The 25,580-nt window shown below is 40.2% G+C and overlaps 1 long non-coding RNA gene across 1 annotated transcript in view; it reads left to right on the top strand.

Moving 5' to 3' along the window:
- LOC311443353 overlaps positions 1 to 25,090 on the top strand; it is a 48,724-nt gene extending 23,634 nt beyond the window's left edge. The window contains exon 4 of the long non-coding RNA XR_014697235.1: positions 24,550 to 25,090. This is a non-coding gene — a long non-coding RNA (uncharacterized lncRNA). The remainder of the gene's footprint in view (positions 1 to 24,549) is intronic.
- The last annotated feature ends 490 nt before the right edge of the window (positions 25,091 to 25,580 follow it).

Here is a 25,580-nt window from a genome sequence, read left to right as displayed (position 1 = left end):
CAATGGAGCAAGATTTAGAGTCATCCCTTCTAGAAGTATAGGAGAAACTTAACTTCTAACTAAAGCTTTTAGTTTGAAGTGTACAATTGGGTGAATATGGGTCAAAATCAGCAATGAAAATTAACCAAATGTGTGTGATTTCAGCCACATATCAGAGAAGGTTATTGTGTTGGAAATAGACACATTTTTCCTTTATAATAGAAGAAATTAATGCAGCCACAAATTTAAGATTTCTTTTCTCAAAGATGCTGAAAGGTCTTGGGATGGTTCTGTTACTGATCAGAGATGCTAAATCACAAAGTTATGGCAGGGCCAAATTTATTCTTCTGTCTTTTAATTTCAATAATATGAAAGTTAGGAGAAAACTTGGCTCTTTGCCTTTACTTAATGATAGGCACTGCAATCTTGACACCTGATTGACTGTCTAGATATTGTTTCTTTATATGTAAACCTATCTAAAGCTTCTCATCTACAAAATTAGATGCAAGAAACCTTTTACATCTATTTATATATATTAGAAGTTTACTATCACTTGTTGCTACTTATATAATACCGCTTCCTTGTACAGAGAGTATTGGTTATTTTGTCATGGAGCAGAATGTGTTGACTCACTGCCAATGCTGATAGGAATGCCCTTCAATATTAAATTAAAGAGATGTGTCTCTTTTGTAATCTGTCTACACTTTCATCCTTATGTTGTCTGCTGCATCATGACAGTTTTTACATCTTTGTGAAACTTCATCTCCATTTTAGGTATGAGCAGCAGCACACATGGCAACCAGAAATAGCCTCACTATTCCAGCAAAATGTCAGTCAACCGATAAAGCTAATGAAAAGCCCAGTACCTCACTTTTCCTGTACTGCAGTTTCCATCTCTCACGTCAGGAGAATGTACGTCCAAGGCTGTAGGACTGGCCATCTGTTCTGCTTACACAGTGCTAGTACTTGGGAGAACTGAATTACTCAGATGCTCTAATTTTTATAGACATCTGGAATGGGGGACCATCTATTAAGAAAAATGCAATAACAACAGCAACAAAATATATATATTTATGTATAAATTGTGCTGAGTGCCCTTGCCATGGGATTGCGAGGAACTGCAGGACCAGTATCTGCCTGGTGGTACGATAAACATGCAGCATAGTCACTGTGGTATTCTTTGTTATAAAGACTAACAAATCTGGTATAGTAGAACAGTTTAATCCCATAGTCTACTCCAAGGCATCTTCCAAAAAGCATCTTCCAAAGGCATCTTCTTCATTTCAAAGTTATTAAATATAAATTGAATTTTAAGCAGGTGAGGATGACAGCAAAGTTAGCAGGTCTTGCCAGTTTATTTTCTTAATGATGCCATAAAGCACATGTTGAAGCAGCAGAAGACAATCAAGAGACTTATGAGTGCTGAAAGTCAATGAAATCAAATTGTGTGTCCATGGGTCAGGTTGACAAAGCCTTTATAATGAAAATATTATAAATACTTTTTAATATTGTAGAATTAGTACAGAAGAACCCTACAGATTGTCTGACATATTAGATAGTTTTGTATTTTGTGTGGATTTATCAGTGAGCCAAGGGGATTTTAGCCCATCCCAGTAGCCAAAGAAAAATGTTGCATGGCATGGTAATTCAGCTGCCAACCTTCCTCTCCCTTACTCTGCTGGGATCAGCTGTCCCTGGGTTGGAACACAAATGGCTTTTTGCAAATACAGAAATCTCTACTACAGTGAACAGAAGCAGTTTGTCCTTGATGAGCAGTGAAGGAGCAAGCAGCTGGTGTGGACTCACCATGAAATATATCCTTCAACAATCATCAAGTCAAAGCTTCATTCGGAAGCATGGCAGAGAGAGGGACCTCTGTAGGCAAGTAGAGAAGGGAATTTTGCCAGAGAAATTTGGAGACCCGTTATCTTAAAATTTAGTCTTGCTGGGAAATACCCCACCAGCAGCTCTGGTTCATGTACAAGTCATTTGGATAAACAGGGTTTCACATGGAGGGATCAGGTGCTTAACAGAATTAAGCCAACACCTGCCATTAAATCACAAATTGAACCTCCTGAATTATTACTGTTTTTAAAAAAGAGAAAAAGATTCTCCAACTTGTATCTCCTGTTTGGTTCAGAAAGGCATATTTAGGCTACATTTTAAATACTTCCATTGCAATCATGAAGTTTTAACATTGCTTGATATTGTTTTTAATTTTTGTTTTTATTTTAATATTAACTGAAGTTATCAGAACCAACAAATTCCTGGACCTGGAACTTAATGAAAGAGAGAAAAGCACCAAAAAAAAATGGAAAATAAAATTGAAGAGACTGACTGCACAGTTTTATCTTGTGATTAGCTGCTGTGAAACATTAAAGCATATATTCTGTCCTGTGGTGCTGCAATGAAAATGTTACTTGCAGGCCTGAGAGGTAGTTCACACCTGTGGAGCTGCCAGTTTTTGGCTTTTTTCCTTATTTAGCAGCAATGGCTTTAGCTGAAACATTTTCACACAAAGGTGCCTCTTGTGGAAAGAGCTTGAACACCTGGGTTGTAACCTGTGAGACCTCAAGATGTTGGATTTTATGTTTCAGAACTGACGTTCTTCAGCTACGTTTCTGGTGAGAGCAAACGCTTACACGGGAACTTGTGAACCTCAGGAATGTGAAATTGCCCTGTATGAGAAACATTGCTTGTGGGGTCTGCTAAAGTAATCATATTAGACATTCACATCCTTTTGTCTTTTTTATTTTCTTTCTGAATTAACATAATTTTAATGCTTTGGGTTTAAATATTAACTGCTGTAAAGCAGTATGGACTATCTCTATCTACTGCAAGAGAAATAGTGATTTCATTCCTAATAGCTCAAACTTGAAGTGAGCCGGCACTTGTTTTATTTAAAGAGGCACTCGTTCATACACATATATATTAAATGTTCAGTAGTATTTTCTGGCTTCATAGTAGCAAAGTTGATAAATACTCAGGCTTAATGTTCAGTATGTGGGCTGTTCCTTGTGCTTCATTGGTACTACAGATGCTTAAAACAAATCACTCACTCACATGCTTTGCTGGATCCGAGCTAGGGCTCTCAGTGCCTTTGAAGACAGAGCCCTCAGTGAGGAAGCCACAGATGGCAATTTGTGCCAGAATACATGGCTTTCTTATTTAACATCTCAGATGGCTATTTAATTTGTTACCACTTTTGGCTAGAAAACTGGCTGTTAATGTAATCAGACGCCTGCTTTCTGTCAGGCCTGAGGCATTTATTTTCATTACTGCGGTTGCCTCAAACAAACGAGAGGACGGGTGTTGGAATTAACATCTTTGGAGAGCTGTGTGTCCATCTGGTGTGTCAGTTGGAATAAATCACTTCTCCATTGTGGAAACAGGGCCTGACACATCCTTCAGGAGGTGCACAAGCTGGATACTTAATAATAGTCAGTGGGCAAGTTGCTGGCCTGAAGACCACAAGATTTAATACAACTTGAAGTGATCTAAAGGAGTGAGAAGTCCAGGCAATACTGCAATTAAATGGAAGTTTTGACCCTCAGCCCCCTCAGTTTCTCCAGTTGTCATTTTTAGCTATATTTTCTGGTTACATCCACAGTGTATTGGTCCCTCACCGACCTTGGTCAGTTTGGCCACCTCTGGCTCCTGGCTTCCCTCTCGCTCCCCAGCACACAACCCTCTGGCCTCTCCTCACTCCTGCTTTCTTCCTGGCTGGGATTTGAAAACCAAAAGCAGTTGGAAGGACAGGGGTGTTGCGGGGCACCTACAGCTCAGAACAAAGTGAAAGGATAAAGAAGACAGAAAATCAAAGGAAAATGAGAAAACAAGAACAGGAGGAGGAGAGAATAATGTGGGATAGAGAAAAGCAAGGGCAAAGCAAAAATACCATTGAATGTGTCAGAGGGAAGCAGGAACCCTTCTGCAACATCTACTCCATAAGACACTGAGTGAGGTACTGCTGATCAGGGAATGAAAAGCAAGACAAGGGAGACAAAACCTGGTAAAATACTTGCTATTTCTCGGCTGAAGGCTGATTCTGTGCCATTACACTAAATAACTCAGTCAAAAATCATTTTAAAAAAATAGTTTGGATAGAAATGGGAGAGATCTGCTAAGGCTGCAAAACCATCCAGAACCATCTCTCACTAAAGTACGTTTTATTATTTTTATTATTTTTTTTTCCTTTCATCCAAACATTCTGGAGGCTTTGGACAGTTGAATGTTCTTTTCTCACTTAGAACAGTGACTATAATGCACAGGTAGATAACCTGACAATTGCCCATTTGTTTGTAAATCTGAACTGCAGAAGTGCCTGCTCGTCTAGTATTTCACTAAGTTATTTAGAAGAGAGGGAAAGGTAAGTAGCATTTTCTGGGGCTGGCCCCTGACTGTTGTGGACAAGGAGGTTGAATTGCATGACACTACCAGCCCTACATTTAATCATCTACACAAAACAGATGTCTTCCACAGGGCTTGGGGAGCCTGTGCTAATGCAGAGAGGATTTCTGTGATGTGAAATTTGAAACAAGTAAAACATTGTGGTCTGTTTTTCCGCTGCTATTAAGAGAAAGTATATACCAGGGAGAAGAGTCTTGTGTCCATGGCTTCCTGAACAGGAAGGGAAACAGCTCAATATCAAGACACTGGTCTTGCATGTCCTAGGGATGTGCTAGCTTTATGCCACAGGTCAGAGATCTGTAACGTATGTAAGCAGACCTTATTTTAAAAAGAATCATTCTCCAAGAAAAATAGAAAGAAAAATGCCCTCCTTCCACAACTGCTCCACTTAACAACCAAAGAAATAAGTAATGAGGGATGAAATAGAGATGAACAATTCTCTGTTGCCACCAAAATCTTTCTGCAAGACTGGTGCCAATGTTGTATTTGCTTTTTCTCTAACCACTGATATTAAAGAAGATTAGACCCAAGCTGGACAAGCCAAGCATTGTATGAGAATAGAGATCAAACCATTCCGTGGCATAGTTCACTACATTATTGCTATTTGTTGACATTTCTGTGTAATTCAAGAATCCAACTGGATTCTCTGTAGTAAAGTCATACGGGTGTCTGTGATTTTCTGTCCTGTACTTGATTATTTCTTCTGTCTCCACAGAAAGAGTACAATCTGTCACTGGATTATGTAAATTTAGTTAACAGAGAGATTTTAAGACTGAAACAACCATGTGATTGTGCACTGAGAACTGTCTGCTGAACCTGTAAGCCCTTAGGTTTGTGAGAATTTTGTTGGGGGGATTGTGTGTGTTTGAATAATATATTCTGCACAGCATAGCCAAACAGCAGAATCTGAACAGCAAAGGGAAGTCATTCATGACTTTCTCTCTTCCTCTATTACATGTATTTTGTTTTTAAGTGTATAGACAACAGGACTTTTTCTAGTAGAGAATTTGCCAAGGAGTCTCTCCAAGTTGTTGGGCTTTTTTACAGGGTAATGCTCACTATTACTGCTTGTTGTCTAACAGGCAAAAGTCCCTGGAGAATGGGAACACTGGGATCCAGAACTGAGTATCCAAGTTTGAAATAAAAAGCCAAGGAAAAATTTGGCTGGTCAGAGCAAAGGGTCTTCCATAACCACACAAGTGGTCTACGGTGCTGCCCGCTGCTCTTGCCCACAAGTTTCACTTGGGCTGGAGCATGACTGAGAGAGTCAGGAAATACCGTACATTCTCCAAATCCTCAATATTTATAAAAGCACAGCTGGAAGCAGCAAGAATAAAGCTGCTGATGGATCTCCTGTAGTTTATTTTCTTTCATGGTAGAAAAATATGTGAGAAAATGACATGAACATACCCATATATGCAATGACTGGGATTGCTTATATTTCTGTTTCATAGTACAGATTCACAGGCAGTCTTCTCATTCCCCTCTTAGCTCAGGAACATCAATTAGCTTCCTCCAAACACAACCCATATTACCACAGCCCTCTGGAGGATGAAGTGCAGCAAATAGCACAGATGCTTGTGGGATGACTCCACAGCCAGAGCTCCTCCAAGTACACTCATGTATTTGGGGGAGTGGGTGGGTAGCTGTGAGTGACTGCATGGTTGTTTTGACCTGCTCTGCAATGTGACATCTTCCACTGAGCCCCGGTCTCTGAGCCCTGCTCTGCCATTGAGTCATTCTGCAGATTTTATTGCTCCTGGAGGTTGTTGTTAGAGGCCCAGAGGATGGAAGGGACAAGAAGTTCAGAAACAGATGGTGGCTTCTCCATCGCAATACACCCAGGTGTTTGGTAAAGCCAACCTGGACGTTGGTGCAGCAGACATTTATGGCTATTTCTCTTTTAAAAACAGATTATAGTGACGCAGTCATCCAGTCCATTAGGGACTGAAGTAATGAGGGGTATTGCATGTGATGCCCCAGTCAGAGAGCACCATAACAAGCGTCATGGTGTCTGCTTCCAGCCCTTCCCAAGCCAGACACGCTAAGCAGGCACTGATTGCACACCCTTAATCTCTTGCTGCATCTCATAATTGTTTGTTCCAGCCTTTATCCAAGTGATATTAAATGAAAAACATGGGAAAATGTTATACCCAACACTTCAAAATTAATCAAGTATTTTTTAAAATGCATAAGATGAAAAAATCTACAACTTGGCAATTGAGAGACAATCAAGAACAAAACATATAAAGCAATCACATTGCATTTAGCTGGGTAACTAATTTGTGGTAGCTGGTACAAACACAACATGGATTTGCAATGCTTCGCAATCATTGAAACATGATAATGACAAAGGCTGAACTTCCAACTAGGACCACAGATTTTACGAAAAATATCTCAAAGTTAATTATCTGTAGAAAGGTTAAAGCACAACTCTAGAAGGTCAGGAGATGGAAGGTCAGCCTCCAGTTCTGCCAGCAGCCTCTCTTGTATCATCACACAAATCCTATGAACTATTTGAGATATAGTTTTAAAAATTAAGATAAAAATAAAATTACTTTTTTTTTTCTTCTTAAAGAGTCAAAATTAAAAAAAAAAAAAAAGTAATTGAAACCAAATTAAGTCTAGAGAAAGTATTTGAATCACTGACTGAACTCTTTTCATCAGGCAATGTTACATTTTGAGGATTTTCTGGTTTCCTAGGCAACATATTTTTGCAATCACCCAGCCTGTGTCCCCCAGCTGGCTGATTGAGCCCACTGATTGAGTTACAAAGATTGCACAGCAACTCTGGATGGCAAGGGCATGTGTCAAACATCTGCAGGCTCTGTTTTGGGGCTGGCATCAGCAATGTGCAGGTCACTACAGGACAGAATGGAAAGGCATGAGGAAAAGACATCGTACAGATGTAGTCTAGAAATCACTCATTGTATTATCTGTTACAAAAGTTAAATCCAGACATATAAATTTTGGTAATGCTTTTGCTTATGAAATCCTTTGTTTGTTAGACTTTTGACTATCTACTGAATGGGTTTTTAACATTTTTTCTTTCATGTAAATTAAAAAAAAAAAAAAAAAAAAAAAAAAAAAAAACTTTTTTTTTTTAATTGAAATTATAGGAAAAAAAAAAAAAACACTGCAGTCTTACAGTCAAAGTTTTGGCCAATGTAAACTTGTAATTTCTGTAAATTAAAACAATATTTTCCTTGATTAATCTATTAGGAAATATTTCATATTTGTAAGATTCATGTGTAGAAACGTGTATGTCATTAAACAGATAACACAGCCAGCTGTCATCCACTGTTGCCTGTCTTTCCTAGGTATTATACTGGTGCCATGCTGCCAAGGTATGGTAGTACTCCCTGACTCTTACTCAAGTTGAAGTTGATTATTTCAATTCAGCCATTGTAACACACAGGCAACTGAGTCCTAAAGAACTATTGATTCCTAAGGAAATGGTCACCCTGAGAAATTGTGACATGAAAATAATAGAATTTTTTCTTTGATAAATGAAAATTTTTACAGAAATTTATTGGTTTCATTTTTAAATGATTTTCAGAATAAGGAAATTAATGTTTTCTAGGTGGTATTGATTTTTCATTTCAATATTTTAGGTAATATGCTCAAAAACTCAAAAACTTCAAACATGAATAATATTTTTTTTCAAATCACAAGAATCAAACTGTTTGGCTGCATAGAACCAATGGCAAGAAAGCTGATTTCTAGTCATTGACGATTTTCAAAGGGTTTCTAGATTGTTCTGATGCACAACATGAAACATTTCTAAAGTCTTGCAGTTCTTCAGAGAACAGGAAAAATCTTTCCACTCAGTTCTTGTCACAGGGGAGGTGTTTCATAGTGAACTTTAAAATCATTGACAGATTTCTTCCTTCAGTCAAAGGAAAGCAGTATGAGTTTGCGTATTTCAAAGAAAATTGATATTCTGGCAGACAACGTTAATGTCTATGTATGTGTGTATCTTTCAAAATGCACTTGTCGTCAGATGTAATTGCACTATAAGTCATATCCCTAACAGTTACAGAGGACTTAGGCTGTGATGAATTTTTTATTATTTTTTTTTCAAGGAAAAATTGAAACTAGTCAAAACTGAGACATGTTATTATTTGAGATTTAATTGCAACAATTACTGAAAAGCAGAAAGCTTTAGATGAGAAGCCTAGTTATCTGAGTCCAGAATGTTTACTGTATTTGTAAATGGATAGACATGAGCATACAGCTTTTCAGGCCTGAATTTAGAAAATACTTGACTCTGATGGTAAATAAGAAAGGTCCCCTTGGTTATGTAAGAGCAAGGGGGAAGCATCTCACTGAATAATCCTAATGGATTATACGGCCCCAGTGAAAGTCCAGTATTAGCCACCAGCCAATAGCTTTACATCTGGAGTCAGGGTCGAAAGTCAGATAGCGGGTGGCACTCGTTAAAAATAGATCTGCTGAGGAGGTAAGACGATTATTGGTCCTGATTCGCAGGATTAGACACAGGGAACAGTCTGTCAGCCTGTTTCTTCACTTGACCACACAAAAGGCTTCTCTCAGGCTAGGACAAAAATCGGTTATATGGCCAGACCTCTTTCCAGGGAGGAGAAATGGGCAGTGTCTGCGAGGAGGCAAGGGAAGATGCCTTCCCTCTGCTCCTCTAGCTTTATGTTCCCTCATGTTGGTTGAAGCTGGAGTTGAGCACATAATTAGTCTTGCAGAGATTTATGTGGCTTAAACACTGTAGATGTAATTTATTAACGTGATCTCCCTGCCTGATGCTGTGAAATCTTTGCAGCTAGGTGTTTAATGGGTTTACTGAAACTGCAGGTGTAGCAGGAAATTGGCAGGTTTGTTTCTTTGACAGCGAGGCAAGCCAAGTGGAAGGATGTGCTCTGGATGTGGGATAGGCTGAGAAGGGCTTGAAATCAGATCTGTCAGCAGGAGTACCCAGTGTAGGGGCCAGCTGAACAGAAATACAAATATGCCATAATCTGCGTGGAAAAACATTGTTTAACTTGTTTCTGTTTCTTCTTTATGCTTAGTTGCAAAATTGCTTTGTTTTGCAAGAACATACTTAGCAAATATTGCAGGGGAAGAATATATTTCCACTCAGGAACAGAAAAATATACAAATTATGCATTTTATGAGTCTAAGCATGCAGACTGGATAACTACAGGTATTTACATCTCAACAGTCTATTTCCCTTCATTTGCTGGGACAATGATAAAACAAACGATATAAAATAGTAAGAACATTCAGAAAAATTACAATGTGTGCTCTCTGCCAAGGAGGAAAAGTTCCATTCATCAAAGAAGTTATTACAGGTAGTTTGTCTAGATCTTGCTAATTTCAGTAGGTAAAAAGGAGTTACTCATCGAACTCTTGCTGTACACATTAACTGATGGCAAATGAATATTTGGTTGAATCATTTGAATACTGAGTTTTCTACCAACGATTAATTTAACTGCTGGACAATCAGACCTGTACCACAGAAGCGTGGATTAATTTCTGAGTGAAATGAAGAAATATCGATTCAGGCAGTTTATTTGCTAATGGTTTCACAAATGGCTCGTTTGGAATCACTACAGACATCTTGTTTTACCTGGGGTTGTGTCTTTCATACTTACAGTTCAGACTCAAGCAATCAAGTGCATATCAAAAACTGTCCTTGTCTAATGGGTTTTCTAATGCTACCATCTGTGGCTTGGAGAAAGTATTTAAAGATCCTTTTCTCCTTCATTCTGGTGCTCTCTCCTGACAGGGAGTGCTGCTCAAAAAAAAAAAAAAAAAAAAAAAAAAAGAAACAAGCAAACAACTTTCAGATCCCCATCCTCAGAAGCCTGTGGATGCTGCTGGGCTCCACGTCTCAGCAGCACTCCAGTGATAAAGGAGAAGCCCACAAACCCAGTTACACAAACCATTACAGGCAACACCCCTTCCTAAGCCTAATGGCTGCACAGTGCGATTTGGAGGCAATCTCACTCAGTGCTTCCCCTGTAAATAATAATAAGATACGTTGGATCTGTGGGAATTAAGTTCTTAGGAGGCGGTGATGTCATCTCCGCAGATTCAGGGCACTATTCACTTGCTTTCTGGAAACATTTTATAGTTATATAATATTCCTCAATCCACATTCTGGATCAGCTTTGTTACATTAGGCTTTTCCCATTACTCTAATAACGTGTGTCTGCAGCTTCACAAGTTTATATAAAATATGCAAATGGATTTATCAACAACAACAAAAAGCCAGGCAAGGGGAATCTTCTAAACCACAATCATTGCTTACATGGATATAAATAATAGGGGCTGTTTAACTGAGGGCAGCTTATTTCTTATCTGCAGAAATATTAATGCCCTTCCTGTTATCTAATTCGACATAATGTAAGGGGATTTAGTGGAGATTAAGAGAGGAAGTGGGAGAAGGTTTTATATTCTTTTGGGCCATGCTTGTGCTCCCAGGAGTTTGGCCATCACTTCCATTAGAAGAGGTGATTGCTTTCCTAGGAGTTAAAAAGAACTGGAAAACAAGGTATGCTCTTACAATAGAGAGAAAACATTTTGTGGAAAAAGAAGCAATTGCTTGAGTTTCAGACTCCCTTCCTTGCCTCTGGAGGGATGCATTTTTGTTCTCAGCCCTGAATTTTGGGAAAAGTTCAGCACGCCAACAGCACGCAGCATGTGCCAGAACTGCTGGAGCGGAGGTAGGCTCTGCAGAGCTTCACTCCCTCTGGATTGTACAAGCTGGCCAGACAGGGATAGAGTACAATTCTATTATATAATATCACAGAATTGGTAAAATTATATATACAGCTCCTCGGGGTGCTTCAGGTTCTGGCAAAGAGAAAGGCTGTGATACACTCTGGTGATATATTCAACATTCCCCAAGTGAATGGATTAGGATTTATGAAAACATATCAATTTCATACAAGGAGAAACTTTACACATATATGAGGGAGCTTCCTCAGAATTGTGTTTCTATTTGTCTGTAACACTTTGAAGTTATTCATCTAAGGATCAGGTCCCCATTTTTACCATTGCTATTAAGAAATACCACATATTTGAGGAATCCTTCGCACCATAATGGTTCTACTAACTGCACAAAATAGTACAATAACATTTGCTTAGCTGTTTGTCAGTCTCAGAGCAAAGTATCACCTTGTTTTCTGAAGGCTGTGTGTTTCCAGAAACATTTTGGAGAAGTGAGATGAGTCTCTTCATTTCAAAATTATTTTTGATAAATACTGCCTGAGCAGAAAAAGGGTTGTGCAAGAGCAACAACTATTCTGTGGTTTTAGTCAGATTTCCTGGGATGCCAATAACTGGCTCATGTAAATTGTATGTGAGCCTGACTGTGTTAAACAGCAACAGAAGTTTCTTTGGCATCACTCACAGATCTCACATTGCACGTAAAATGCAAAGTTGACTCTTTTTCCAGTAGATGTGACATTGGGAGTTATGCACAATTATACTCAATGAGGATGAAATTATGAGACCTTCAGGGCAGAATTAGGGCCTACACTGTATTTGCACTGGGCTTTTTATGACATTTAATCATATGATCATGCTAAATTTCATTACTCATTTTGGTTTTAACTGTCCAAAAGCAGGTTAGAAACTTAATATTTTTTCTAGGCTGCAGAGTGAAGCAGTGCTGGCTTCCCACACACTTCCACAGAAACAGCAAAGGACATCTGAAGGAGAAGAACAATCTTAAAGTGTGGATTGTCTCCGAGGAAGTCTGCCTACCTACTCACCCCTTCTGCATCTTATATGTGTCTGTCCTTCCCACAGCTGCAGCAGGCTTCTGGCCATGGTCCGTTATCTCTGATTTGTGACCAGGGATCAGAAACATTTGCTGTTTTGAAGCAGGCTGGGGCTAAATCCATTCAGATCACCAGATTTTACAGCCTACTTTTTTTTTTTTTCTTTCTTTCTTTGTTATTGTTTATTATTCTGAGCAAAAGTAGTAATCCTCTGGGAAGTGAAATGAAAAGTGGTCATGGATAAAATGATATGGCTGTAACTACACCGTTCACTCGTTTGCATTCACAAATGGAAACTATTGTGTTTTCTGAAAGTGAAGGTTGAAGCCATTCTCTGGTCAGTTTAATCCAGACAGTGATCCTATAATCCGTGTTAAATTTACTGGCTTCCCCTTCTAATCGGGCTGGAGTCAGCATGATTTCTTCCAAATGTTAATAAAAGCCAGGGAGCTCTTACTCAGGAAAGCAAATGGAAATGAAATCCACATTTCCAGCCATTATTCCAACTAGTGTCTGACTTTGTTTTTATGTTGCAGCATTATGTCAACCCCAGCTTCCACTCTGTGTTTTTTTTCTGACCTGGAATGCTGAAGGAGTTTAACATGAACAAGAAAATACTTGTTTAGGAAATCAAACAAAAATCTTGCTATGGAATACTGAAATATAAATACACCTGTTTTGTTTATATTATCTTTCCAAGAAATATGAAAATTACATTCCTGATTTCTGAACCTCCTCTAAAGCACCCCATTTTCCCTCTTTTCTGAACATAGGATACCCTTTCATCATGCATCTCCCATTAGCATCTTTTGTATCAGCATCTCCCATTAGCATCTTTTGTATCATATTACCCTTCTCTATTGTAATTTATTCCTTCCTAGTACTTGGACATTCCTGCATGGATCTGCAAAGCCAGTGGGTAGATTTGCACCAGAATCCCTTATCTGGAAGAACCCCTACCGTGACCCCAATACAACATCTACTTCTGGATGTTTATTCATACCTTTTATTGCTGCTCAATGTAATAAATATAAGAAATGCTCTCCTCTATGCAGTTCATAATACTTATGGGTCCTCAGATGAAAGACCTAGAAGACAAATGGGAATTAAATGTTGTGGTTTATGAATATGAAGCTGAATTAGTCTCACCATTAGGACTAAGCCAGCCCATGATGTGGAGTGAGCAGGCAGTGTGGGACATGGCAATGCAGGGCTTGTGTCCCCACCTTGGCTTCTGGGGATCCTGTGGTAAAACCAGAGACTCTTCATTTCTGGCATGCTCACAGCTGATTTTCTGAATGGTGTTTCCTGTTTCCCAGGAACACAACCTCGTTTGTTTGAGCTAGGGACAATGTTGGCAAGAAAAATCTGTGATCATTAACCTGATAGAAGAAAAGGGGTGTTTACTCTTCCTCTAATTTCCTCTTGATTTCTTTTCCATCTGAAGGTATCTTCTTGGATGACTGGTGGTTAATTTGTAATCTTCTGTAAAGCACCATATGCGAAGCAATCTAACTTTCATCTAATCTCAAATGTGAACCCTAAATCAGGCCTCCATTTCAGTAGTCTGCAACAGGTTTCTTCAACACCACCATACTTCAGTCATTCCTGACTGGATTACGTGTGGAGACGCTGAGTTTAATTGTGTTATTCCTGGCAAAGAAGGGGAAAAAAAGCAGAGGAGAACTAGTTCTAACAATCCAATTTGTGAATTATAACTGTACACTCTAATCTAATCATGGTTTTCTTTCCCCAGATGTGGAGAATTTTAAGAGTGCCTCATTATCGACCTCTAATTAAATCTAATGTGAAAGAAATGTTGGATGAAATCCTGCCAGCACTGAAGTTTCTGGCAAAACTCCCTCTGACTTTAGTGGAACTCAAATTTTGCTTTTTGGGTTTTGGACTCCTCTGAGAATAATAATTATAGTTATTTATTATCTGGGGTCTGTATTTAGAGCTCAGACCTGCTGGCACTGGGCAGATGAAGTGGCCATTTGTTTTTAGCCATGTTGCCATGTGAGAAGCAGAAGGAGCCCTTGAATGGAACAGCCAAGTGAGGTGGAATGAGGCAGGGAGTAGGAGCAGAGCTTGAGACTAACAAAGTTTGTCATAGCAGCGAATCGTTTATTAGAAAACATAACATAGTGCTTTCCTTTCTCTGTGGTAAAACCTCCAGAAGTGCCTGCCTGTGGCCAGATGATTTATTCTTGAGGCTAGCCAGACTTCTCTGCAGACAGACTCTTTTAGGAGTATATATTTGCATTTAATGAGATGAAATATCAGTCCCAAATGAGAAGGGCTCAATGATTCATATAAAAGCTGGCAGAGGTAAAGGGGGTGTCAGGCAATCTCTGGTACCTTGGGAAGGAGTTGCGAGGACAAAGACCCCATTACAGAGCCATTGGGAGATCCTGGCTTTACAGAATTCCTTTCTCAGACCCCAGAGTGTATTGTAAGGGCTTTACCTCCAAAGAGCTGACTGTCTTATACAAAACATCCCAGGTGACCCTAGCTGGAGTTATGTGTAGGTGTTATCCACGTGTATGGAGGTTATGACAGGAGTGGGGGCTCACACAAGAAGGATCTGCAACAACATCCCTAACATATGAGAAAGGAGTAAAGAACATGGAGCCTGGCTTGAGGGGGATGCTCTGCACAGGAGTCTGCAAGAGTTGCTGCAAACAACATATATGGAAGTCTATTACCTGTGGTATTTACAACTGCATCCTGGCTGGACTATGACTTTCCCAATTCCTTCCAACATCTCATTTAAATTCTTCACCAAGTTGTTTTTCTCTTCCCTATTGCACTCGTTGATCTATGTAGTTCAATTAGAAGGCAGCATGAGGGCAGTATCTACAAGTAGTTTATTTCTGCACTTTATTGCAAACGTAACTTCTCTGGATGCTCAGCATCTAAAGAAATGTATTTTCTTCCTTTTATGTCTCTCTCCCCTAAGCTGCTAAAAGTTTGCTTTAAAACTGCAGTGTGGGTCAACAAAAGTTTGCCCAAATGCCTGTTATAAACTGAGTTTCGCATTAGTGACTACTCACACGATCTGTCAAGCTAACAGGGCAGATACAGGGAATCTCAAATTTGAGTTCCTGATTTTCCGTTTTGCTTACAGTAGCACTGCGGCAGTGGAGATTTTTCTGTCTGTGTTTAGCCTTTCTCTTTCATCAGCACTTTTGGACTAGATGCCTTCTTGTTTTGTCTGTAAGGTTAATTGAAGATGAAAAAGGATTATAATTAGGTCTCTTTCACAGCACCACAGCGTGATTGACTTTTTTTTCTTTTTTTCTGTATGCAAGTTTCAATGTGTCTTTATCAGCTGTTCCCACATTGTGTTCAGAGATGAAGGTCTCTCAGGCAGGGTCTCCTTGCTGGCTGTCTAGGGCAATGAGGGAACCTGGGGGAAGCCAAAAAAAAATTGTTTGAAGATCAGAATTGCTGGTCTAGGACAAACTTTAAGAATATTCTTGGAAAGTCCCCACCAGTTCCAAGGAACTCATAAGAGGGTATTTCCCTAGTGATGCTAGGAGATTCATCTGAGACTTAGTAAATATTTTGGTGCCTACAAGCTCTTTCTAAAATGCTTCCTTTCCCTGTGGTTAGTGTTGTTTTGTTTTGTTTGTTTTTCAAGTTATCATTTAAATATAGCTGAGTGGTTGTTCACATCATCAGCTGAAGGGATATGCGTGCACTTAACCTGTAGTGCTTAGTATGGCTACTAACAAACCTATCCCAAAATTTCCTTTCATTTTTGCCTACTGTTTGTCTATAAAGAAAGATTGCCTAACATGAAAATGTCTGAAACACTCAACTGTGGAACATCACTGCATGGGCATCAGAAAAACAGTCCTCTCCTTTCAGCTGCAGTGTGACGGCTTTGTGAGGATGGGTAATGGCTGTTGTAGAAATTTATCCTAAGTAGTTTTTTATGATATTGTGGTAATGCAGTAGCAGTAACTCCTACAGCTGTGCTCCTTCTAGCTGTCATTGAAATATGGATAGATGTTTCTTTTAATGTAGGAGAGACCGTATGAGTTGCTGTGAGAAAGTTCTTCATCTTAAGCAGTTAGTATATTCGGCCAATGTTAAAGAGGTCTCTTAATACCACTGTAGTGCCTTCTATTCTTAGATGGATGCTCAGTGGAAAAAAATGGCAGTAGATCAATATTATGTTATACATGTAGAAGAGCCAGTATGGGATAAAAATTTTAAAATCCCACTGCTTTTATTCTATCCCTTTTTCTTCTGTAGAACATGTGGTTCATGTCTCTGGAGGCAAATCTGAATCAAAGATTGTCAATGGAATGTTAAAGTCAGTGGAAAGCTTTTCGCTGACATTAATCAATGCTGTAAAAGGCAGAAAAATAGATGTTATCCCAGGTACCTCGTAATATCTAAGCTAGGAAGTAGCATAGCAAAACAAGAATCAATCTGCAGAGCTGAGTTGTGGCTATGGCCCCTGATGTTGCTGAGGACCCGGACTCCATAGCATGGGACTTTATTTATCAATGACCATTTGGAAGCAGGAGTTCTCAGATAGCTCCTTAATCTGTGAATCTTCCTCCTATTAAAAACAAACAAACAAACAAACAAACAAACAAAAATCATATGCATGAACATTGCAGTGTCTTCATTGAAAAAAAAAAAAAGGAAGAAAAAAAAAACTTTTTTATTTGGACAGTTGGATTCTTAATAAATTACTAAGACTCTCTTAAATGTCTAGACAAAGTCATATTGTAAGGTGGGTTAGAAACCCCAAACTAGTTCCAGTTTTCAGTGCCGAGCCATGCTTTCAAAAGGTGGGGGATGTTGAATTTTAGAGCAAGATTGTTTCTATTGTGACATTTTCTGTGGAATAAAAACACTCATCCTTTCAAGTTAAATCAACAGTTGTAGCAAAATGGCTAAAAGAATTGCAGTCAGATTCTCAATTGGCTTTTAAAGAAGAGAAAATGCTATGACATTTGAAGATGACACTAACAGCATGACAAAAATAAATTAAATGAGTCTTATCTATTTTTCTGAGTGGCTTTTAGAGTCTTTAGAATGCTTTTTGTATTGTTACTGCTGAGTAGTATTAACAAAGTGCCAAACATCTATTTCTGTGTAATTCATCCTTTGCAATATTTGATATGACTGAAGTAATGGAAGAGTCAATTGTAACTGGAAATGGAAGAAATGAAGCATCAGAAAAGACAGGATGCTATCAAATAAGAATGTAAACAGGTTTCTGAAATTAGAAAATGTGAGTTTGTAGCTTTCAGTACCTTACTCAAACAGGTGATAATGCCGTTTGTGTTCACAACAGGTTTAACCACAGCTGCTAAACCGCAAAGAGCTTGTACAAAGAGATTTCATTTCCAAACAAAATCAGACCTCACTCAGATAGAATACTTCCCTCTATATTCATCCTATTCATCCCCAAGTGGCAGATTTCTCCAAAAAGTTTCACCCCTGACTTCTAGGTCCCCACTGCAGAACACAACGTACGTTTGGACAAAGCAAGCCTGCTTTTGGAATTTATATCTAGAATCTCAGAGCAGGTGGATTTCAGAGAATGTAAGGATTTATTATGAACTTTGTGTAACAATCTGGGATACTCTAACAAAGATAAAAATATATATTTTGTCTTAAGAAAGGTATGAATAGTTAGCTATGCTATAAATCATGCATAATTGTTTTGAGGAAGAGTTTGATTCTCCAGATGTGCTGTTCTCAATCTTCAGTGACAGAGTTAAAGGATTTCAATCCAGCTGCTACCACAGCAGCAGCAGTACAGACACACAGAGCTGTTCCAGGGGCAGAGCCCAGGCTTTCTGGCATGCTCCTGAGCACCAGCATGATGTGCCTTGACCCCACAGAGATGCTGTTATCCAGTGCAATGTGTCTGACTTGTCGTGTGGTAAAATGCATGGATCTGCCACCTGGGAAGCTTGGGATAGAGATCGGTAATGTATCAGAAACTTCTAAATATTTAAATCTGATGTCTTTGAAGATTAAATTGCCAAGCTGTAGGGCCTAGCTGGAGGTAGTGATGCTTAGATCAAGTGTCTACCACTGGAAGAAGGGGACAAGAAACCAAAACATTCTCCTTTTGAAATATATAGCAAGTTTATGTTCCCCTTTTCCCCTTAGATCTTAATTAATTGCTAAGACTGCCAGTACAGATGATGTTTACAAAGAAGCTAGTAGCAAAGACTGCGGCCAGCTGTGCAGTATCTTACACTAGCAAAGAGGTGAATTAAATATCCTGAAAAAGCATATCCTTGCCTCCTGTCCTAAAAACCTGCCAACCACATGCACATGGAGGTGCCCCTCCTGATCTCAGTGCTTGGAACATGAAGTGGCATCCTCCAGCACAGCCAAAGCAGCAACACAAAGATCAGGAACATCCAAAACTGTTCCACAAATGCCAGGGGAAAAAAAATCCATCACAATCTGGGCTCATTAGGAAATTATTTTCCAGTTGTGTCTCACCCAAATGTTTTTTCTCATGTAATCTATATGAATATTGATAGGTGAGGAAGAGAACGAGATGAAAGAAAGATGATGTGCTGTGGAGAGGTATTGTTTTCATCACACACTTTGGTATACAGGCCACATGTACAAGATCTTAAATACGTAATGGCAGATTTTCTGCCTGCTCCTCTCCAGGGCAGAGAGCAAAATCCAAAGCTGAGTTGTGAAAGCAAACAGCATACGATCCTTCCATGAGGAATTACAGAACCTTATTTGCAGCATCTGTCAAAATAATTGCACCTCTCAGTGATATTTATCTCTATATTCCTTGTTTTCAGTACGTTCATTAATTAAATGGCTCAGCTTATTTCAACATGGCCCTGAACTGATATGAGCAGTATATCATACTTGTTATCCTCTGAGCATATCACTTTGAACTCACTCAAATTAAAAGGCTTTCCGTCTGCTCATCCTCTTTTCCTGTGCTTTTTCTATTTCTTTGCTTGTTGTTGTTATGGAGAGGATATGAAGAGGATACCTGGTGCAACTGGGGCTCACTGGGGAACCAGCACAGGGCGTTCGCAATAGAGAGGCCCCAGTGAGAGACAGAAGAGATGTTACCATCCCATGGATGCCCTGCTTCCACCTCTCAGCCCCACCACTTGGTGTGCCCCTGCACCCTTCATGTGCCCCTGCTGCTCTTAGAGCACCTCTTCTGAACCCACCCAACAGAAGGACCGATGAGTAAAATTGAAATCATGTGCTATAAGAAGCAATAATTGAGGGATATTTTAGTGCAGTAGTTTTAATGGCTTCCCATTTCCTGCTAGGGAAATGTGTAACTAATTAAGTCTATTACATTCATTTAACTCAAACAATAAAAAGTGCCTCATGTCATCAGAGCTATTTACTAAACACATGTTTTCCCGGTGGAGGGAGGGGAGAGTTTGTAAAGGAAACATCCATGACATCTTAGGTGAGTGTTTAAGATAAAATTACAGCAACAAAAAAACTGTAGTTGTCCTACAAGTCTCAGCATTAACCATCTCATCTGGTGATCTGAAAATTACAGCAGATTCTAGGATTAAATGGGGATTGTCCTATTAAAGACTCAGAACAAAAAGGTCCTGCAAAGGTCCTGCAAACCAGCTTTGACTATGGATGCATCACCCCTCCCTAAAATAAGCACTGCTTTGAAATCCCATAATATGCAGAATAATTCACATGGAGCGACCGTCTCTGAGATCCGGCTTTGAACAACCAAATGCTGCTGAGGCACTTGTTGCTGTTCAGTAACTCTGATAATGGCATTATCTCACCGATGCAAGGAAATTGTTGTGGCTGTGCAGAAGGAGGCGGCTGTGGTCCTCGGAGTCAGCGGAAAGCTGGTGTTTGCCCTTCAGACAGCCCTGCCTTTGTGCAAAGCCGAGGAATTTGCCCAATGTCTCCTCGCATTGCGAGGCAAGTGTGCCAAGAGCTCAGCACCTTCCCTTTGCTGCTGGCCCACATCGCATACCTCCCCGCAAATCTCGTCATGTCTAGTCATGCAGAGTGGCGGGGCACCCTTGAGCATATGTTGTGTTCAGCCTGCCCATTTAGCTCGGCACTGCCTGATTTACGTCTGGCTTCCCAGCGTAATCTGTTGTGTCTAATTGGAGATTATTGCAAGTGTCACAACAGAGACCAAATCTGACAGTTCAGCTGAGCACCGAAGTAATGAGTTAAATAATGCACCCTGGAAAAGTTAATCCGTAAAAATACGTTAGACATCTCTCATTTTCCAGGTCAAAGCAGAACTATGTTTAACCTTTTAGAGGTTTTCAGGAATATGGGGATGGGGGACAAGTAGAGCAGTTATTCTATGGAGGAATGCAGTCTTCTCCCAAGGTGTAAAACAGATTTTCTCCTACTGTGGAAGATGCAACAAAAATTGGACTTTGTTTCACTTCTCCCAGATCTTGTTCCAGCAGATGACAGCCAGACAAGGAAATAAAACAAAGTACCATATTGAGGAGATATTAAATCCTGCTGCTAACAATTCGCTTCATTTTTCTAGTTATTGATTGCTGTCAAACACCTGTCTGGGGAAGGATACAGAATCCTGGTTTATGACAGCTCACAAAAATACCAAATTTTCAGACCCTTGCTCTGAGCACACTTCTATCCTGCCACTTAAATTCTCCCACAAACACCGTTACTTTATTCCCCAGATCCAGCAGCCTGAGAAGGCACAGAGTTATATCATCTGTCCTCCGGGACAAGAAGGCAGGCTGATGGAAATATCTGTCTGGCTGGGCCATGCTCTCTGTGCTACCAAGACGTCTCTGTGGCTCCTTTATGCAAGGAGTCATGCAGCATGCCATGTGCCTACAGCAGAGATGCTCCAGATGGATCAGAAACCTCAAAGCCAGCTCTTTTCTTTACCCTTTGATTTCAGCAGTGACCTCGGAGAGCCACACAACTTGTCACCTAATTCTCTCTGGATCATCCGCTGCCATATGTGTTATACGGATGTTGTGAATACAAAAGCCACCCCATCCTCTCTCATCTGGAATCACTTCTGCCTAACCACTTCTCCCAGGGGGCTGAAAGAGTCTATTTCTTTTTCAAAGGAGGTGAAGGAAGCAGGCAGCAAACTACTTAGAGTAGTTATTTGGCGGTTGTCTGAAGCAGTCACAAGGCAGCAACAAAACCCCTGCCTTCCCCAGTCCTTGCTACTAGCCAACACACAAGAGTCTCTTAACTAAATATAAGCAATCTTACCGAGACTGAGGCCCCATTCCTTGTTTTCTTACATTTGTTCCATTTTTTGTCACCTATTTCACATGTGGAGACACACGCTAGCCCAGCGTACAACTCCTTCTTTGATCTGTGCACCAGAAAATCTGTATCAAGCCAGCCGCACATTTCTGAGGAGATTAAATTCACCCTTGTGGTTCATCTGAAGTCTGGCAGATCTCCTTTGTGCGGTTTATGGTCCAGGGTCCCAAACCAGAAAAACCCTATAGCCCTTGTGTAATTTTAAGCGTATGGGTAGTCTGAGCAGCAATCCTCCTTCTCTGGGATTTACCCACTTAAAATTAAGCATATGTCTAAAACCTTCTTCAAACAAAGTGCTCTGTTTTTATACACTTTTAAGTGATATTCACTTGAAGATTACTAATTTGATTTTTTTTTTTTTCCTTTGGACTGCTTTGGAAAAGTCAAAAATGTCTGCAGCACTTCACATAAACAGGTGGAGGCCCTTTGGTGTTTGGGTATGAGGGAGACATAAAGTCATTAGGAGTCCTTCAACACACAAAGCAAGAGGATAGCTAGTGGAAAGTCATAGGATATTGTTTGTGGCAGAATATTTGCCTGTGTGGCAAGGAAGAAGACTAGAGAGACCATCTAATATTATCATCCAGTGGTCAATACCACAAGAATGTGATTGTTAACTAATTAGGCCACACTTTCTCCTGATTGCAAGACAAAGCTGAAAGTCTGTCATGCCTGGTGAAATTGATGTCCTGGTACAGTTTTACAAAAAGGTCTTTATTGCTCTGGGTTGGTCTGTTTAGCCAAGCATGTCCCACAAGCTACATATGAATGTCATTCACAGCTGGAAAACGTTTTCTGAGGTCAGCAGCCAGACTCAGAAGGAAACCACCCTCAAAGGTATTCTTCTGGACTGTGCCCATTCTCTCTCAGCAGTGGGAACCTTCCCATTTTGTGGGAATTCTTTATGTTAAATAGCAAATGTTCAGGTTAAATATTAGGAAGGGACTGGGAGCAAGAAGAAACTGGTTATTTTTCCTCTCCTTTTGCACTGTTTTATAGCCTTTTTGAAACATTATTTTTTTATTTATTTTTTTTCAAAATGCATTTCCTCTGAATAAACTGGGTGGCTATTTATGGTTTCTGATGAGAATCTAAGTAACTGATAGCTTTGATTTGATCTGTCTCCCAGGACAGAGGGAATAAAGGGATTTCTTTGCTAACATAAAGTTAGGAGCAAGCAGGAATTTTCTATCATTTTGATGACATTGACAAAGCCATTTTGACTTCTTGCACCAGTGGCTTTAATTGCTGAAGTAAAACAGCCCAGAGGGCTGAGCTAACACAGTGCTTTCAACATCGATCCACCCCCGATGCTTCAAAGCCCACGTCTAACCTCCCCGTCATCTCCCGTGTCTGCTACTTCCATATTTATTCACTGCATAGAAGCAAATGGCACTGTAGTGCTGAGGAATTCGGAAGATTTGTGCTTGCTGCCATCGAGACTGCATTTGGTATTTAATCTTCAGCCCATAAAAGTTGCAAACCATACTTCTAAAACATGCTCACAGAAGCCGAACTGATTGAGCCATCGCTGCTGTACCTAGCTAGGAAGGAAGAGAGGCAAGTTGCCATGGTTTATCAACCCTTCCCCATAAATACCCTTTGCTTTGATGTTTCAGATGGCCTTAGCATAGATCAACAGTTACAGCCCTCAATAGTTTATTCAGTAAGCTGATGTTTGTAAATAAAGTGGAGATTTTAATCCACCCTAGCAAAAGGACAAGTTTGAAAAGGAGGAATGATTTATGTATGGATCCTGTCTCTGTTCTCACAGAAGAACTGGGCAGACACTCGGGTTGCAAGACTCACAAAGATTTTTTTGCACAAAATCAGAAAAAAAAAAAATGTCATTAGGTTGAGATATATTGCTAGGGAGCAATGGTGGAATTTCCGGCAATTTGAGCTTTCTTTTTAGCAAAGCATCTTTTGTAAACTACTCCCATAGTTTTGATTCACACATCTTAAAAACCTGAGGAGCCCTTTTTCATCGCCAAATTTCTCTGCCATTGCTCTCGGTGACCTGCCAGGTCATGCAGCAGGATACTGCTCTTCTGCAGTGATCCCTCAGCAGAGGGGTCACGGCAGGGCCTTGCTGGGAGAGGTGCTCCTGGGGCTGCTTTATCTTTCCCTGAGCCACAAGCTCTCTGCTGACAGTTTTCTAGCTTTTGTGATCTCTGGAATTCATCACTTTTATTGAAAAACCAGGTTTCTGTGCAGGAGCTGTTTGTGTCTTTGGTAGCTCAGCATCGAAGGACCACGTACACATTATCTAGGGATCCCCACAGTAAGCAGTGCAAAGTTTTCATTTGGTTCTAGCACTGACGGCAGGAAAGGAAAACCTCCCAGAAGTTACTGTGCCAGTGATGTCTGGTCTCACTGCCCAAAGTTTTGTGCCAGTTACAGCTCCTTCATCTCTCAATGGCCAAAATCCATGAGGCTGCTGCCGCAAAGGGGAACCCAGAGCTGTGCCCTTGCTTCCTTCTCACACGTCTGTCTGCAGCCATCGGTCAGCATCCATTTCACTGCCACCATGAATGGTGGGGAAGGTGCTGAGCTGCCCCATTGCCACAAAGTCCTTGCGGCTGGATCCCAGCATGGCTAATTGTAGTTATGGAACATGGGAGCTGAAGGGGCAGATCCACACCCCACTGCTCGCAGGAAGGCTGGAGGCTACACCACATCCACGTAGCTGTCTGCACTGTCCAACAGGAAACTGCTCTAGCACTGGCTGCTAAGCCCATTAAAAAATAAAATAAAATCATTATTTTAAGCAGTGATTATTTCATTACTGCACTAAAAGAGATTGTGGCCATTTAAGGGACCATGATAGAGTCTGTAATATAATTACTTGATCCTGAAAAAGCAATACTGGAATTCAATCACCCTGAGCAATCCACATGCGCTTCCTGAAGGTAATCGGGCCCTGTGTCATGGGAAGCCTATTGTTCTCCATTCCCCAGGGTCTCTTTCTCCTACAATGTACAAAGGACTTTTTTGTCAGGACCAACAAATCTATTTCCTCAGTTTAGCTAGATATGAAAACAATGCCTGGATGATCTAAACAATTTGTCCTTCCTCATCCACTCTGCTTTTCTCTTTCTAGGTTTCCCGGTTTCCTTGTTTGGGAGATGGCTGACGTACAACTGATGACACATTTCATGGGATAAGGTTGAGCTTTGCACCAACGTAAAACTAAATCAGGGACGATCATTCTGCATTGGGAAAAGGATACTGAAAGGCAGCATTTACATCCCTTTCTCCATGGTTCATATAGAATTGATAAACAGCTATTAAAATATATAAACCAGCATCCAAGATGCACCTTTAGGGGCTTTGATATAGATTTAGGCACTTTATTATCCTCTTTGTGTAGCAGAACACCCTACACATATGTATACTGTGAGATTTGATTTGTAAACACTGGCCCAGAACTCAGTATTCATTCATTAATTCTACCAAGAATGTTGTTTTGTAACCAGAAAATTGAATTACCTCCTCTATTTAACTGTAGTACTTTCTACCTTCGTGCTAGGAAATTGAATTATCCAGGCTGGTTTTCTTTTTTCACTGTGTAATAACACACAACTTGTCTGTGTTAAAATATATATGCTGTCCTTCCACTGAGTAAAATTCCACCTAATTCATACCTGTCTGAGCTTGTTGGGGTTAATAGGAGTTAGCTAGGGAAACTGAAGCCAGAATCAAGTCAGTATCTATCTTCTGCAAAGGGCCTCCAGGGCTCAGACAACCCGGGAGAGGCAAAATGAAGTGTCTGACTCAATGAAGCTCCCATTACCTAATGACTCAGTTGGAATTGATGCAGTTTTCTGAAGGAAAAACTTTCCTTAAGAATCACGCCTCCCCTGCAGCAGCGAGGACGGTGCCAGCAGGCACCCTCCACAAACACGCACTGCTGCAGCGGTCAGGGGAGATTAACAGCATTTCCCCAAGGCTTCCCAGTGGAATCAATGCTTGCTAATCTTTAGAAAATTACACTAACAAGCTCCAGGCCCGAACGGCAGGAGATCAGCGCACCAGTCTCTGAAATCGCACACAGGCCATTAATGTATCAAGGCTTTAATGAACCAGAAAATCTCTGCTAAGCAGAGGCCAGGAGGATGCTTTAAGGTTCCC

Source organism: Aythya ferina (assembly GCF_964211825.1).
Source record: "Aythya ferina genome assembly, chromosome: 12".
NCBI lineage: Eukaryota > Metazoa > Chordata > Aves > Anseriformes > Anatidae > Aythya > Aythya ferina.
The sequence above is the reverse complement of the archived record's forward strand: the minus strand, read 5'-3'. Positions and strand labels throughout refer to the sequence as shown.